The 14,772-nt window shown below is 40.9% G+C and overlaps 1 protein-coding gene across 4 annotated transcripts in view; it reads left to right on the top strand.

Moving 5' to 3' along the window:
* Positions 1-13,649: 13,649 nt before the first annotated feature.
* Positions 13,650-14,772, top strand: part of MIDEAS (mitotic deacetylase associated SANT domain protein) — a 58,510-nt gene continuing 57,387 nt past the window's right edge. For 2 of the 4 annotated variants that reach the window (XM_071744600.1, XM_071744601.1), the window contains exon 1: positions 13,755-14,013. The gene's annotated coding sequence lies outside the window, so the exon portion shown is untranslated. The other 2 variants (XM_071744604.1, XM_071744605.1) reach the window with 2 other exon arrangements.

Below are 14,772 nucleotides of genomic sequence, written 5' to 3'. Positions count from 1 at the left end.
AGAAATTAATGTTACATGTCATTATATGAGCAAATAGGGAAAGAGTATGAAGTGTATTAATGGAGGGCTCCCTGATCATTTAGAAGTTGTGTATCTCAGTGACTACTCATAACTTAGGGAAAAGTGGGGAAAACTTCCAACATATTAAATGGGGTTTCGAATTCTCTGTACAACTCCACTCCTGCCTAGCACAGGGTGTCTTTGTTTTCTCCACAAGCAGGGTTATCCTCAAAGGTGATTACAGCAATCATCTGCCGTTTACTGTTTTAACCCCTTATGTTCACCCCCACCCCATTGTCTCTTTCATTAAGTTAAGCTGTTGTGAAATAAGCTCAGGAGTGAGTTTAAAATGCAACAGCCATTCAGCACTGACTTGCCTCGTGGATATGTGTTCCATCCTAAGAATGCCTTTTTTGTGGTTTATCTTAATCCTCCTCAGACTGAGATAAACAACACCAAGTCACACTTCATGTGAAATGAAAGAATCCACCCATGCAGGCCAGTGTGGAATAGGTGTTACATAACAGGTATTAGAGGTTGTTACCACATACAAAGAGGCTAAATCAACCTGAGTGTCATCATCTTACAGCTGGGCAGAGGTGAAATGGGGGATGCTGGAAGGTGGTTGTGGTCACTGACAGCAAATGGATGCTGCCTACCCAGGCAGGGACACTTCACTACACAGATACTCCCCCCAGTTCAAGGTTTTCTCTTACCAATTTACGGCAAATTTGTGAAAGCAAAACCATTTCTTGGCCACATGGTGGGATTAAAAACACTTTGGCCTGTCTGATCCTTTTACAAAGTCATTTTGGATACAATGTCATTAGCGTCCAGAATCACTTGGACAGAATGTAAAAGGGAAACAGCTCCCTGGTTCAGGGTGGTTAAAATCTTACTGACGTCAATTTTAATCAAGCCAGCAACAATATTTAGAATAGAACTAAAAAAAAAAAAAAAAAAGCAAAAAACAAAAACCCACAAAAAAACAAAAACAAAAAAAACAAAAAAAAAAACCACAAAACCCAGAATCTGGAGGCTTTTTTCTTTTTCTTTTTCTTTTTCTCTTTCTTTTTCTTTCTTTTTTTTTTTTTTTTCAAATTGATTGACTGCTCAGCTTAGTCCAGACCTTCCTGATTACTTGCCCTTAATATGGAAGCAATAAACCTTACATATTCAGCCTATCCTGTGAGTCTTAAATGTTTTTAAAATGCAAAGTAATCCTGTTTGTTTTCCAAGATTCACAGGGCACATTTATGAGAGTGTATAATAGTAAATCACCTTTTATGCTTTTCCATGGTCACAGGTAACTCCTAATCTTGGCAGATGTGTGCCCTCTCCTTGCCATTTTTAATTAATGTCACTATAATAAGTAGTCTTTTAAAATCTCTGTAGATTAATAATACATATGTTGTTTATGTAATTGCAGCTGTGTTTTGGTCACCACAATCCTCTGGGGTATGCATGAGCTCTGACTGATACCAGGTTCTTTAGCCTGTGTGTGTAGGGAGCAAAGTGGTCTATCAAGAAATATCCTTCATGGATTCTGTGGACAGGAATGATCAGTTAAATTACTCAAATTTAACTCAATTTATATTTCTCTTTTTGGTAGCCTCTTACACGATAGGAAAGTAAGATGTCATCTCCTGTTGTAGGGAAGCATTTTTCTCAGTTTTAAACTGATCTTCAGAGAGTTGATGAAATGTTCACTGAAGGTATTTTGAGGAAAGGTGTGAGTGCCTTTTCCACTGATAGAACGGCCTTACGGAGCGAGTGATTATCCCCTGATTCTTGGGTAACAAAACCAGTTCCCTTGCCCTACAAATTCTGAAACAGTGTTTCAGGCTGCGGGAAGAAAACTTATTGCAAAATCTGTGGTATACTTGGTATTTCTGGTTCTCTAAACTAGTAGTTTACTAGTAACAGTTTACTCGTCTTCAATTAGGTTCCCCTCATTGCTGAGCCAGAAAGACAATGAGAAATACCCCATTTTCCTTCGATGCTCTGACAGCTTGAGTGCAATTTGAGCTAATCCACATCCCTTTGCATGAAATGTTTTAAGAGCTTGCAGATGACTCACTCTGTCAGCTCAGCTGCGGATGCAATAACTTCAGCAGAGGACAGTAAGACATTAGGTCATTACAGCCATTTGCAGTGGCTGATTCAGTAATCAGTAAGTAATCCAGAGCCAGAAATTAAAATTTCTAGCTTGAGACAGCTGCTGATGGTGAACTGAGTTCAGGTCAGAGTGACAGACACATAACATGCTGCAGGGTGAAGTTTAAAGGTGACTTGTGAGCATCTCACCTCTTGGATGAAAATGTTGGGAGGGGTAGACAGATGGGAAGAACAAGTTATCACCCAACTGAGATCATGCCACCCACTTCTGAGTTATATCTGGGTTTTGGTTGGGTTTTTTTTTTTGTTGTTGTTATTGTGGTAGTGGTATTAGGGTGTTGGTTTGGGGTTTTTTGTTTCTTTTGTTTTTGCAGGTCCTGTTTTGTAAGAAGAAACAAGCCCCACAATGTAAAAAACATATCTTGCAGGTGGCCCCTTAGCTGTCATATGAGACTTAAACTTTCTGGTGCTAATTGCTAGCTAATTGGGCTTTATCTGTACAGGTATAAAAAGCAATAGATAAAAAGCAACAGATAAAAAGCAATTGCTACCTTTTATGGTAAATTGTTTTTCTGATGCTTAGTGCTTGGGAATGCCTCAACCCATATTTCTTGGTCATTGTTTCAAAACTCTCATCTGAGTTCTGACTGACCAAATGAAAAGGAAAATAAATTTGTAATTTAGAAAGAACTGAGGTTATCATGAATCAAGCTTCATTGTGTGAGTATCCAAAATATTGAACCACCCTCAAAAATGGGAAGAAGGAAGAAATGTGGCTCAGATGACTTATTCAGAACACAAAGTGATCTTTGCACAGTCACACAGTGGTGCTAAGTTATGTTTCTCTGGTTTAAAGTTCCTGACAGCAAATGGTCAGGACAAGTGATTCTGTCTGAACTGAAGGCAGAATACATGAACAATATTTGTTGAAAATGCTACCAATTGCTGGAGCAGAGAAGGGACCAGCAGTGGGTGATAGACTGTGCTGCATGGGGAAATCCTAATGCTGAGTATTGCATCATAGTTCTGGTCTTTCATACTTGAATTCAGAATAATTTCAAAGCTGCCCTGTTTTATTTATGCATCCTGATGCTAGCAGAGCTCATGCTAATGGCTGGCAGAAGTACAAAGAAAAGCAGGTCTTCTAGAATTTAATAAAAATTGTTCATGTGAGGGTTGTATTTGTGAAGTTATACGTAGCATAGCTTCCCTGTAGACTCCCTGATCTGCTAATCCTTGATCAAATAGAATTCAAAAGTCCCATCTTGTGGGTTTTAAGCTGTATATTTGTGGAAAAACACTTTTGGGTTGCAGGTGAAAGCTCACAGAAGGTGAATGAGAGCAGGGGTGAACAAGAAGGAAAACGAGGAAGAATCTGCTTGTCTTGCACGTTTATGCAGTGCTATTTGTGAAAAGCAAGTACTGCTCTCTGGAAGAGGACTATGCAGACTTGCAAAGTTTCAAGCTAACCAAAGGCATGTTTTTGGAGCTCTGTGCTGGGGTTCTTTCAGAGCTGCTGGGTATTAGTAGAATGCTTCTCATCCATTCAGCATGTGGACATTCTCTTCTGGGGATTTACAGCACTTGGTTGTTATCAGTCAATTATTAATAACTTTGGTGTCAGCACATCAGCTGTGGTATTCCACTGGCCTGGAAATGAGAATTTGTAAAGGCTTTCACCTGTTTAAGGAAAAGAAAGATCTGTAAGCACAACTGCTCTGGAAGAAATTAATCGAGTCAGTGACTGTATTCCAGGAGGCTGTGTTTGCCCTTCCTATTATGGGTGATAAAGTATCTTATTTGACATGTGAGACTTAAAGGGCAACTGTTCTGACTCTCAACTAAGCAACTGCAAGATAATAGTGAGGGTTCTTCTAGGGGCTGATCAACAACTGTAAGGTGTGAGGCAACTAAGCAAGAACCTGCGTTGGGTTATAATTGCATCCTGTGTTTTACCCTGCAGAGCTGGTAGGCAGTAAAGAGACTTTCTGCCATTTCTGACCAACACGTAAGGCTATTTAAATAAAAATGTGTCTAAGGGCATTTTGGGGAGATCAGTTGTACATCGACTGTGGAAATCAGACCTTGTTTGGATGCCTTTCTTTCCTGGGTCTTTTTGCAGCTTTCTGTATGTGCCATGCAAGATGGTACTAACAGGGTAGTCCTCTAGGTCACTTAGTGGGTACTGGCTTTGCAAGCACTGAAAATTGTGTTAATTTTAAATGCAGTGGTGAATAATGCTAAATGACAGAAATAAAGAGGCTATATCATAGTTCTGGCAAACATGTATATTTTAATTTTAAATTTTATTAGCAAGACATGACTAATTTGAGAGATCAGGCCTACAAAACAACGAGCTGTCCAAGTGAGCTTGTTAAATAATTTCTACAATTAAGTCTTTTTTTCACAGTTCCCACCACTACTTTTTGGAAGCTGAAATGGCATGACAGAATTTCATTTGGAGGTCAGGGTTAGGGTTGCCATTCTCTGAATCACAGTAGAAGAATTATGGCTGAGGGACTGCTGATGGTGTTTGACTGATGACTCCAAGAGCTGATGACTCCAAGTCTGAAGTGTCTGCAGCAGGAGAGAGCTGCAATTTTTACAAAAGAAATGCTCTCCAAAAAACATGCTCTTGTTTAATTCCTTTATCTAATTTTGCATGTCCCTGCTGATTTCTCTGTGAAGCAGCAAAGCTCCACTCTTCCATTACAAAGTCACCTTTTGTAGTGAATTGTGAAAGTGTATTGTTGTTAGGAAGTCCTTGTTCTCTGTGTTGCTCTGAACCTCTGCCAATGTCTTCTGCTCCTTATCCAATCTGCATCATTCAGGAGCTTCCACTATTCTTTCACAAAAAAGGAAAAACAATGTTGCTGTCACCTGATACTCAAGAGACATTCAAAAAATGTGAAGTTTTCTCCACCTCTGCTCTACCATACCTCGATCTACAAAGCCCAATGTCATGATTCCACAGTGTTTACTTGTGGGCAGTGGCTTTTTCTTGCTTTGAGCATGGTGGATTGCTGCTGCTTCTTGTTAGAGTGGCATCATGAAAACAACATAAGCATATTCAGAGCATTTCTTGTGGGGAGGAGATCTTGCTGAGCCCAAGGCAGTGACTGGGTTTGTATTTCTTGAGGCAGCAATGATACTGGAGGATGCCTCACTCACATACCCAAGGAAAGAGCAAAGAAACTAAATTACAAGTACCTATAAACAGAGGTTATGGGAAATACAGCAGATATATAATGCTAGAGCAAGTCATCTTGCTTGTTATATAAATCCCTTTTTAAGTGCTGCCTTTGTAGATCATGTGTATTCCCCATGTCTGCTCCTCATTTTCTTCAGGCAAATGGTCTTGTGGCAGCCACAAAGGTGTTTCTGTTGAGCATTATTAGTCAAATGCTCAGTGGGCAAAATAATGAAACCACATCCATAGCTAGGGAGCACTCCTGCCTTGGAACACCACATCCTAGCTAACACTAGTGCTTTGAAATTGTATTTTATGCCCTATGTAGATATTTTAAAATAGATCTAATTATACCTCGTACTTTGAGCATGAGCCTTTTTAAGGTTCTCAGTGACAAGATAAACAAAATTGCCAAGTTTCTACTGAAAGAAAAAAAAAAAGAGGAGAGGAAAAAATGAGAAATTCCTTAATGACATATGTACTGATAAACACCCAGAGAGGCACTGAATTATTTTCTGGTTTACTGAAAATGCTAGGTACTTTATAACAGAATTAAGGAATGTTTAGAGATCACAGAGATAAACAGAGCAGCTGGTTGGGATAGGACACAAATTGACACTGAAAGGCAGCTTGGAGAACTGCCAGAATACTTCTGGAGTCCAGGCATGAAAACCAGTATGATGTAACTTGCTTGTAAATCTGAGAAGAAAAAAAAAAAACAAAACAAAGTGCACAGCAATTCAACTATTACAGTGCAGTGTCATGGTGATGACAGAAAAAGTTCTGCAGCTTGGTTTGCACCAATGCAAATTGCCAGCATGGGCAAGCATGGAGTGTCAGGGAAGAAGGATTGAGGAGGGACAGATAAGGTCATCAAGGTGCATAATTATTTGGTTCCAGACTATTTGGTACATGCCTGTCATATCTGTCCTATTTATACATGTTGGTGTCTGCCACTGTGATAGATTTATATTCCACTCCCCTCTATAAATTATTTATGGCATGGAATGGGAATGAGTCCCCGTGAGATGAAGTACCATGTGCTACCTGTGAAGCTTGATGTTAACAAATGCTGCTTTTTGATTCTCCCACTGCCCCTAGATTTATCCTGCATGTGTTTCAGTTTAATTGCAGTGGTACTGAGTTATTGTCACTAAAGCCTGTTTGGGTTGAAAGTTCCTTAAAGGATTGTCAGTGTTAAATGATTTGAAAAGGGCTTTGAGACTGCTACTTGTAATATATCAGCTACTGAAGATCAGAGAATTCCTAGTTGATGATCTCCATAAGAGATGACTTTAAGGATGCTTTTCTATCTATGTACATATACACATAGATATATACAAACGGTACATTAAAAATATACATAAGTATTGAACAAGGCTCCAAATTCTGCAGATATTTATATGTCATGCACCATCATTTATGAGTAGCTTCCTGATATCAGTAGGTCAAATAATTTATTTTTTGCCACCAACTATTATATTTGTGTAAAACCCATCAGAAAATTATTATCTATGCTGGTAATGTTTCATTATGTGGGGATTTTTTAATGTGCAATGGATAGATTGAATAGATTTTTTTCAGCAAGGAAAACTATTTCTAATGGTGCTTGAGAGCAGAAATGCTTTTTTTAAAAAATGCGGTGAGGAACTGAAAGCTTTTGGTTTCCCACCATAAGCCACTGAAAATTGGCATTCCCAAATGCATTAGCAGTTGTGTAATTTGAAAAAGCATTACGTTTTAGATGACACATTTGAAAGATCAGAAATCCTAAGAATGCCTGCAACCGAGCTGCATTTCTGCTTTCTCCACTTGGTGCTGCTGGGAAGACGTGGGTGCAAAGATATTCTTAGCATGGAACTTCAGGATTGCTGGATTATTCCACTTGTCATTAGTCCCAGTCAGTAGCTGTGACAAAGAGTGGGATATGAGGAAATATTAAATTATTCTTCTTCTGATCAGACAGTTGCAGTTAATGGGCTGGACAGCACAGGAACTATTTTGGGGTAATGCAGCCTGGGGCTTGCTGCATTAATGAGAATCCCTTGGTCCAGAAAAGCAATCTGAGAGCAGAGCCTTGGCTGTGTTTCACACACAAAAGAAAAGAGTTACACTGATATAACTGTGAGGAATATAATGTATATGAAAATGAAATACAAGCTGAACCAAGTATTAATGATCAAATTCATTAACTACACTGTACTTCAACGAGAAACTGATCTACTCAGACTATTAAAGGAACAGCCCAGATTGTCATCTGCAAAAATAATTCCTACTATGTAGCATTAATGTTATATTAAGACAGAAAAATATTCCAGCTCATTCTTTCAAATTCCAGCCTTTATTTTTGTTACTATGCTAAATTCAGTGTGAATATTACTCTGCAGTAAATGCTCTCAATATTTCTTTGTCTTGTTGTTTTTCTTTTTGAGGTGACTCTGAGTACTTCTAGGGGGTTTCTCTGCCTGGGCTCAAAGCCAACTTAAAGAAAGCACAGCTGGTTGTCTTGGGGAAGAAGAGACAGAGAAGTCTTAGTGGAAGTCTTAGTGTATTTCACTGAAATTATAGAACTACTCTCACCTTTTATAAAGCATTCACTGTGAAACCAGCGTGGTGCAGGAATCAGTGTAAGTGCTCCTGAGAGCAGGTCTACAAACTTCTAAAACCTCAGAGTTTTGGAAATTATGTGTATACATACCCACAGTAATAGAGAGTGTTCCTAGTAGAGATGTTGTACTCTTGCAATGCAAAATGAGAGGCAGGTTCCACAAAGGTTTGTTGAAACCTGTCTTAGTAATGGCCATCAAACCACTTAGTGATCGTAGGATCAAAACTATACATCAAAATTAGAAATATGCATCTGGCCACCAGTTCTTGATACTTCTTGCCCACCATGTTTTTCAGGAGTATTTCTACTGATTTGAAGTATTCCTGGTCTTGTTGAGAGCTATTAGCCAATGCACTTTTTCCAGGCCATGTATAATACTACTACTACTACTACTACTACTACTACTACTACTACTACTACTACTACTACTACTACTACTGCTACTACTGCTACTACTTCTACTACTACTACTACTACTACTACTACTACTACTACTGCTACTACTGCTACTACTTCTACTACTACTACTGCTACTACTGCTACTAATTCACTGAGCTAAGGAATTTACAGTGCTTTACATTTTCAGACTTCTAAAACAGAATACCACATATAGCCATTAGTTCTTTTTAACATTTCTTCTGACACAGTAGATAAGAAAATATGATCTCTAAATATTTAATAAATCATCAGAGGCAGCTTTCAGACAACTTTTTGAAAATTGTCAGATTTTAGGTATTTAAATTATTTTTAAACCACCCTACTTGAAGTAATTTGAACTTGGGTCACTTTTAGTCAGTTGAGCAGCATGAAACATTTGGTGTCCTGTACTGCATGTGTAGATTAGAGGCAGGGGTCATGTTGTAGTTTGGTACAATCTGTAGACTGAGCTCCTAAAATGCAGGAAAAGTATAGTTTACATGTGGACCTTTGGAGCTAATTGAAGTTCAGCTATTGAATCTTTGTGTGGCCTTCAGCTCACCACTTAGCTTCTCCAGATGTGTTTTTCTCAGTTGTAAACAGGGAATGATTCCACCACAGACTATTGTTTGTAAAACAAACAAAGACTGTGGGATTCTGGGGAAAGTATAATAAATGCAGAAAGGACTGCAAAGTGTGTTTAAGGCCACACAACCTAGCAAAATTAAGAAGTTCCAGCAGTCCTGGTTTTCAGCATGCCATATAATTCTGTACGAGCTAGATTCTTACTCTTTCTCACCATGGTGTCTTAACTTCTTTCAGTAGTGTTTTAAGCAATGTGAATAATTTTTTTTTTTTTTTTTTTTTTTTTTTTTTAACTCTAAACCACAGTGTCCCTCCCCTCCCCTCATATGACAAGGTCTCACCTTGGTTCTCAGGCAGCCAGTTCATGACACTGTGTGTGTATACATATGTATTTACACCCACATGCTCTATAAATAAACAAATGTATTCTTCCCTAAGCTGATCAAAGAAGCTGAATCTTGCTTAAGTCAGTAAAGAAATCTCAGTTTTATTTTAAACTAACATATGAAGAGTAAAATAATTATGCAAGATTTTGTTTTCTTTTTGCAAACTCTTTTAAAAAAGGCAAAGCCCTTCTTTCAAATAATTCTGTCTGACTGCATCAAGCTTCCCAAGAGAAGTTGTACCCTGGAATAAAATTTCAGATGTAGCCTCTTCAGTGTTTCACTTTTATTCTGATCAAGATGAGATTGATATTGGGGAAATGCAAACTTCTCTGTAGTAAGACATAATCTTTTATAAAAAGAAAGAAAAACATTTTCATAAGCATTTTCCCCTGTAATACTGCAGATGAAAATTGCTGACTATGGTCAGCAATTATGGAACTATGATGGAATAGGGGTATGTATGTGTTTATGCTGATGTCCTTCTACATTCACAGCCTCAAAACTAAAGTCCAACCAACCTGAAACACATACAATCATTTTTATTTCCTGTAAGATTTTTAACAACTATTTTTCTATTATTTAATTAAGTCTCCTCTTACATGAGATAAGGGGATTTGCTTCTTGAATTATAGAAACACTCAAAGGGGATTTTAGGAGCTCAAACCTTCTGCTCAAAACAGGGTCAACCCTGAATTCAGACCACATTAGTCAGGGTTTCTTTGTCGGGTAGTCAGGGCTTTCTTAGGTTTTGGAAACTTCCAAGTAAGGAAATTCCACAGCTTCTTGTGGCAACCTGTTGCATTGTTTCACTATCCTCACTAGGTGGTTGAAGAGCCACTCTTTCAATTACAGCCGTTGTCTCCCTCTGACTGTGCCCTCGGTGAAGAGCCTGACTTTGCCTTCTCCTGGAGGTAAAGATGTAGCTACTGCAAGGTTGGAATTAAGGTTCTTCTACCTGTTTTCCTTTCTACATTAGACATGCCCAGATTTCCTCAGCCTCTCCTTGCAGAGGACATCGGATGCCCCTCACCATTTTGGGTTTTGCAACATTTTTCTTGCAGTGGGATGCTCAAAACTGGACATAGTATTCCAGGTGCAGATGAGCAGATGACGAGTAAATGGAATATTAATTTCCCTTGACATAGCAGTGCTTTTCTTTACACAGCCTGGGATGCTGATAGTCTTCAGTCCTGCCTCAAGTTTACCCCACCAAGACCCCCAGATCTTGGACAGGGGTGCTGAGTAGACTGCTGGTCCCAGTCTGGGCAACAGCAAAGGGTTAGTCCAGCCACAGGGCAGGGCTTTGCATTGCTCTGTGTTGAGCTTCCTGTGGTTCCTGTCAGTTGATTCTCCAGCTTGTCCAGAGGCAGTTCTGTCTTCAAGCACTGAATATATTTGCTGGATAAACACTGCAGCTACTCCTTACTGTTTTATGCTGTCATTAATTTTCTAAGGAAAGTATCACATCCCGTGGAAATTTTAAGAGAAAATTTCAGTCTGCTTATAAGATGGAACTTTTAGGTTTATTGGAATCTGATACTTATATTACAAGAGTGGAATTATTTTATTACTAGCTATAGCAATTAGGGCCTTCATTTTATGCTCAATTTCAGGCAAACCAACAGCTCCGTTCATCTCCCATAACTCAGAAGCAGTACTTCAACTCCTGCCAGCTGGGAGGAGGAGGAGGCATTAGCTCTACTCTGACATGGTGAAAAGAGTGCCACCTACTGAGGGGATGTCCCAGTTCTGCCAAGTTACGTATGCAAAGCATAGTCTTTAATCCAAATTCTGACTCAGTGCAATCCAGTTTATTAATGATATGAGTCGATGTTGTTACAGCACAAGATGTGCCTGTACAAGCCAGAGAAACGTAAGATATTTATATGGTGATAGCTAGGAAATCTTCCAATCTCCTTATTCAATGTAGCAATAAAATAACGACATGCCAGGGAATATATGTGTATTAAATTTTGTTACTGTAAAACTGATGAAAGTGCAGCTTGCACGCAGTCACAGCACATGCTGAGAAAAGAAGAAAGAAAAAAATGTTTCTCAAAGCATAGCGAAAGCTGCTTCTGCAAGGAAGAAAATGATGATGGCTTGCTCTGAATCAGAGGTAAGGACTGCGTAACATGAGGAACAGAGAAACAACTGAAAAGTGCATAGTGGCAAAATCTTTGCAAAACACTTCATAAGACTGTTTATTGCTTAGTAGAATAAACAGTAGCATACAAGTTTATAAATGCTCATCATGTCATGGTGTCTTTGAAGTGTGCATCTTCTATTTAAGATCTATAAACAGGCTTGTGCACCTACAAGCTTGCCTGGTTTTGTTCTTATCCCACTTGGTATGTTTAGGAAGAAGTACCACCCTTTTCTATAGATTTTTCATCTTATAGTTTGGTTCTGATTTGTCCCTGTGGTTACTTTCTTGTCTTTGGCTCAGTAAAGAAGGATTCCGATCCGCCTTATACATTATTTAAGATACAACTATCAAACCCAACATGTTGAAATGTCTCCTAGACAAGGGTAGAAAGCATACTCCCCAGTCTGTGCTGTTAGCTTCTGTAGCCAGATGATGACATTTCCACCACTGTCTGCTACTTTTACCTGATTATGTGTTACGAAACACAAGACACTGCTCACCATTTTGCTTCCCAAAGTCCAAACAAGTTAACTACAACATGAGTTTATTCTGGCTGGAAGAGCTACATTTTGCTGCTACAGCAGGATTTACAGTCATAGAAGAGTGTTGGGTTGTTAAAGTGGTTTGGTGGGGTTTGTTTATATGGCTTGGGTTGGGTTTTTTCCCAATGAGAGTTGAGATAAGCAATTTGTCTTATCAATATCTGATGTGCTTCATGGGACACACCGATTGCCTAACGTAACAGAAGGAAATAACTCCAGTTTATGGAGCCTGTTAAGTTTCTAATAGGGCAAATCAAACCCATGGGTTGCATGCCTTTTACTTCACTGTTAGTCATTATATGTTAAATTATTTATTTTTGCTTTACATATTAGCTAATTTGCAAACAACTGTGAATATTTTTTCTTCATTGGTTTAAATAGTTACTGACCTACTGCTCCTGTATATTCAGGAGTTAAGAAGAGCAAACGTATTAGTGGCAGTATAGAAGAATTTTCCTTGAATATCCTACTTGCATCAAGTGAAACCTTTGGTTGTGAAAGAAAAAAAAAATCCTGTCAGTAGTGCTACTATTTTGCTCCTCACCTCCATGTGTCTCACTGTTATTCTCTGCACTGTGACAGGAAAAGATTGGGTGTGGTAATTAGACTGCTGGCCTGGGACTCATCAGAGAAACCTGGTTATGCATCAGATACCTTCTGTAGTTAGGGGTAAGTCACTTCTCTGGGCTCCTGTTTCCACACATCTTGAGCTTCCCTGGTAAAAAAGTGCTCCACAGAAGCCAACTGAGATTGTGGAAGAAATGCAGACTCGAGTGAGCAGTGCAATAATTGCTTATATATTTTATTTTATAAAGTAATCCATGCTAGAAGGGGAACTGCTGATCTGAAAAAAAAACAAACCACCAACTATGCTACTGTGTGCATGGAATGATCTAAGCCTGGATGAAGGCAAACACGTGGTAACGAGCACATTGGGGGAAAATGTTTGGCATTTGCGCCTTGCTTGGCACGTTACTGAATGTGCCTTATCTGTGAATGCTGCCCAAATATTATATGCTTAAAGTTTCTTTAACTATGAAGACACTTGGGTTTCATCAGGGGATACTACAGGGGGAGCAATGGCGAAGCAGCTTCTTTATTTCCTGCCTTAGGAGGAGCAGCTTGCCCGCATTTGCCAGCGCAGTGTTTTTTACTCTCAGATCCTGGCAACAGAGGAAGCCATGTTCCGGGAGACGCGCTGAACGATTTTTGAAACCTCAGTAGCATGTGTTCTTGTCAAAGTATATATTTCAGTTTTCTCGTCAAAGTAAATTTCAGGTGTTCGCTAAAACGGCCAATAGTATATAGATGACCTGAGGGTCTGTAATGGCTACAAATCCTCCCTCCCGCTTTTCCACTTCAGAAAAAGCTGTGGAAAAAAAAAAAAAGGGCCAGAAAGGGGGAGGGAAGGAACAGAAAACCATGTTTTCCTCTGGTACAAAAAAACCAAAAAAAGCTTTTCGTTTGTTTGGTTTTCTTTAGAAAGAAGGGCCACGAAGCCTGACCGCACCGGAGCGGCTGGCGCTGAGCTCGGTACACGAATCCAGCGAGTTTTGCCAGGTGCTGAGCGGGGCTGCGTTCCGCAGCGCTTGGCTTCCGAATCAGTGCTGCAAACTCTCTCCCCGCCCCTTACTCGCTAGGGATTTCCCCTCCTTCCCTGCAAGAGCAGCGAAAGCCAAGCACAGAAGGTCAAGCCAAGATCTGTGAAAAAGGACAGCGGGCCCAGGCCGGAGCCAGGAAAAGACGGTGAGAGGCGGCGGGAGCGAAGCCACGGAGAGGCTTGGGGTGGAGGGGGAGGAAGAGGAGGAGGAAGACGGGAGGAGGAGTTGTTGAGGAGCCCGGGCCTGGGAGCCTCCCCGCTTACCGCACTAGGAAGTGACGCTTTCCCCGAGTCCCGGAGAGAAAGAAACAAAGTTTGGTTTCCCCCCACCCCCTCTCCCTCTTTTCCTACCTCCGTGCAAATCGCTGCTCCGCGTCCCCTCAGCCGCCCGCCGCGGCCGCCGTGCCTCGCTTCACAGGTGAGCAAAGCGCCTTTTCTTCCCTATTCTGTTTTCCGCGGGGTTATTATTATTATTATTTTCTTTTTTTCTCCTCGCACGATTTGTTTCCGTTTCCCTGCCATTTTGGAGAGGAGGTGCTTTTCCAGGGTTTTTTGTTTGTTTGTTGTGGGTTTTTTTGGAGGGGTGCGTGTGCTCGGTTTGTGGGTGCTGGGTGCAGGATGAGGAGAAAAAGTACCCGTGGAGGTGACGGGGGCGGATGGTTCCGCGCCTGGGCCGTGCAGCCCTGCGGGTTCGGGGCACTCTCGTCCCGTCCCGCCTGCTGCTGTGGAGGGGACCCGGTTCGGCTGCCGAACTCTTTCCTCCTTGATTCGGCTGCGGAGGGGTCACTTTGCCGCCGCCTGCTTGCAGCAGCGCCTTGAGGAGGAGGAGGAGGAGGGGTATCCTGCCCGGGTGAGCTGCCCGCGGGTGGTGATTTGAGGGGTGGGAGGGAGAGGAGGGTTCGGAGATGTTCTTTTGGATCGTCCCTGGGCTCGCTGGGGCCGCGCCGCCTGTGCCGGGGCCGCGGCTGAAGGCGGTGGCGGTCTCGTCTTGCAGGGGTTCGGGGGCGTCTGTGCTGGGATTCACGTGGTGGGAGGGGGTGGGGTAGGGAGGAATTTATGAGAAAATTTGTCAAAACCCCGCGCTCTCCCGCGTCCGGCTCTGCCCTCTAGGAGCAGCTGCAGAGGACCGATTCTTTGCAGTTTGCCAGTAAAAGCTGACAGTGCACCCACGCACGTA

This window comes from Heliangelus exortis, chromosome 5, assembly GCF_036169615.1.
Source record: "Heliangelus exortis chromosome 5, bHelExo1.hap1, whole genome shotgun sequence".
In the NCBI taxonomy this organism is placed as follows: Eukaryota; Metazoa; Chordata; class Aves; order Apodiformes; family Trochilidae; genus Heliangelus; species Heliangelus exortis.
This window is presented reverse-complemented; position numbering and strand designations above follow the sequence as displayed.